Source organism: Miscanthus floridulus, chromosome 6, assembly GCF_019320115.1.
Source record: "Miscanthus floridulus cultivar M001 chromosome 6, ASM1932011v1, whole genome shotgun sequence".
Lineage (NCBI taxonomy): Eukaryota > Viridiplantae > Streptophyta > Magnoliopsida > Poales > Poaceae > Miscanthus > Miscanthus floridulus.
The window spans coordinates 133,029,596-133,033,132 of NC_089585.1; positions in this window are offsets into that span (position 1 = coordinate 133,029,596).

Sequence of the window (3,537 nt, forward strand, 5' to 3'; positions counted from 1 at the left end):
AGGCACTGCCGCACCGCGGCACTGCCCAACTTAAGTAACCGTTGGGAGGCAGGGGGTATTTATACTTTTCCCTATCCTCCATAACGTCTCTCTCTTCTTCCCCAATGGTTCAGACCAATGAAAATCAGTAGGTGCTCATCTCCTCTCTCCTCCATTGGTGCCCTTCAAGCTCTCAAGCTTTCCCTTTGACTTCCCCATCAATCCTTGAGAGAAAAATATGCCAAAAGTGATTAGAGAGCAGCTCCACTAATTCCTAAAGTCTAAAGAGCATTTGGTTCACATTTTGGCCAGCAGTTGTGTTTGTTACTCTTAGAGCTTGGCTCCTAGCCGGCTAGAGCGTCGCCCGGTAAGCTTGCCAAGTTTGTGGTAGACCCAGGAGGTTTGTAACAACCTCTTGCAGCGAGTAAAATGACCCATCATCTCAAGAGTTCACTCTCTTGACTTGAGAACGAGGTAGGGTTGCAAAGCCCTAAGCCTTTGTGGTATACCTCAACAACATGGACTTAGGCAAGCCTTGGTGGCGAGCTGAACCACGGGATAAATCCTTGTGTCCTCATGTGCTTGTGTTGCTACACTTGTGTTCTTGTTGTTGTTGAGGTGATTTCTAGGGTTTGAGGCCGATCTACTTGTGTGTGGTGTTCCCACCACTTTCAGCTATCGATCTGTGATCTACTACCCTGTAGGAAGCTAAGAAATTTACCCGATCTAAATTTCGTTTGGTATATTTTGAACTATAAACTAATCTCTTCTGTAGGTGCGGCAGTACCGCTGTGCGGCAGTGCTACGCTCATAGAGCGACAGTGCCTCGGAGGAATTTGACTTCGGTTTAAGTTGAATTTTTATAGGCCTATTCACCCCCCTCTAGACATACCAGAGATCCTACAAGTGGTATCAGAGCAGGTTACCTCGTGTGCGCTTCACCACGTGAGATATGGAGCCCGAGGGAGGATCTGGTGTTGTGAAGCCCATCAACGTCGATCTAGAGGATGAACTTGGTGTTGTCAAACTTGTATTTAGACTTAGTAACTTCTAAAGTTTGGCTGATTTAAATTCCAAGTTCTATTTATAAGCCATTGGAAATACTATCTAGCAATATTATTTTTCTACAACAAGAGTTGCATTGTCATCTACAAAGTTTGTGCTTCAAACTTTATTAAGGTGTCACACACATGTTCTATAATGTTTTTACTCAATAAAAATTGGTTTTCAACCCTACTTGATACAACATGAGCTTTGAATCAATTTTCATTTATTGGTCATTTTAGGCTATAAGAAATTTATCTACACACTCTATCACATGCATTATCACATAAACATGATGCTCATGACATGATTTGGTAGTTTGTTTAGGATGTAACACCGAGGGTGTTACAGAGCCCGAGCCCGAGCCACGGAGGAGCCCTACCAAACAGGCCCTAAACAATTTGCAAGGCAGTGCGGCCCTGTGGCAGAACTGCCCGAGATAACACGCTTATGGAGGTGCTTGCCTTCCACCAGACACTAAGCACCCCAAAAGCAAGCTACCGCGGGCGGTATCCGTCGGGCACACCCCAAGGGAGAACCTGAAAGATCCACATTTTTGCCAAGGATCCAATAATGAGAACGAGCTACAATACTTGTCCATTTCATACAGCAGAAGTTCTAAAAATTATATTATTAATTACCAAATGTCAGAGTGCGGAATAATAAACAGCGGAATTTTAAAAATAAACATCTAGCGATAAGGAACGAGGATCCATCTGAGCCCACCAGAGGAATCCTCCACACAATGGTACTTCTCATGCATTACCTGCAATTGGGGTAAATAAACCCTGAGTACACAATGTACTCGCAAGACTTATCCGAATAGTGGGGAATAATTTCCCGACTCCAAGGAATATGATAAGTTTTATGGTTTTCTGGTTTTCTTTTGGCAGAAAGCAATACTATTAGTGAGTCCTTACTTATGATATTATTCATAGCTGTATTAATTTATTATCTATCCATTCTATGTAAGCACATGTTCTACTTTCAAGCAAGAGTTGAGCAATCAGTTCCATTTCATCACCTTCCATCTTTCAGTTCTTACTATGATGCTAGAGTTAAGACAAGCCATACCGACTCGGCGGCGATTCACGAATCAATGTCCCCAGCTGGGTACCCCGAAAACACATGCCCCGCTTGTACCTAGGCACAAGCAGGACTAACCCATCACCCTCCTATCCTGGGTGTCTAGGTCCCCGTCCAAACTTGGACTCCAAGCCCCCACTCCTAATTCCTAAACTTAGTGCGGTGCAAGGACCTCCCCCATCCCCGCCTCCAATCAGTCAGTCCGAAAAGAGCCAGATCCACGACAAGAGAGCAACGAGTCTTTCCTGCGCCCATACCCAAGTATGTGCTCGGGATAATAGATCTATGACTTGCCTAGCATCCATTGCAATGACCGGTCCTTAACCAACATAGATAGGGAAAAAGTGTAACCGAGCTATGCCTTATTGGCTGCAGGACACAACCCCTTACACCCACCAGTATCCAAACCATATCCGCGCCCGGTCACCATTTTCCTTTCCACCATTTTATCATGAGTGATCATATTTATCACCTATTTGCGAGTAACGGCAGGTTACTTAGGCTACCGATATCTTGAGCATAGCAGCTACTCAACCTATACTAATAGGACTCATAGGTAGATATATTTATGCATGTAGTTTTCATAAAATGTCTATAACTTAAATGCACATCACATATATATATTCAATGATCATAAAATAGGGATTATGCATCGGGGCTTGCCTTGGGCAGGCGACGGGTCAGCAAAGTCAGCACCAAAAGGCTCTGGGGCTCCCTCCTATATGAGGATCTCCTCCTCGTACTCCTCAATGACTTCCTCATACTCCTATTCATCCATGGGCATGAACTCTACCAACTCATGATCTACATGCATGAAATGTTGATGCAATACTTAGTAATATGGCAACAACAACTCTTAAAATAAAAATACATATGTCTAACTACTAGCTAGTGCTACCGGCTAAGGTACTAAGTTACCTACTGTTACCACTAACAAGTACGAAGCCTGACATACATTATCACAGCAACTAAGGTATTCTTACTCCTAATACCGCTTTAATCTATATATGATAAAACAAGGATAATAGCTACTCTATTTATCAACTTATTCTAGGGCTATAAAATTTACAGCAAGTACATAATAATCTAGTGAGCCTACTATAAAATTTTCATAGCTATAGCTATCACCAATTTACCACAAAAATTCCTACAAATATTAATCTATATAATACTAAGCTCTCTAGTTTGAATTTATGAGCCCATCACTATCATAGCTAACTGTAATCTAACTACACTAACAGATAGATGGCATTTTTGTGAACCTAACAAACTTGGTTTCACTATTTTTGGACATCTACAAGATTTACTACAATTTATCAAAGTGCAGCTAAAAACTATATTAAATAAACATTTCTAATTCACTGGAAACTGGAAAACGTATTCTACTGCGCGGCCCAACTCGCGACGTGGCTCAGCCCACTACCACGA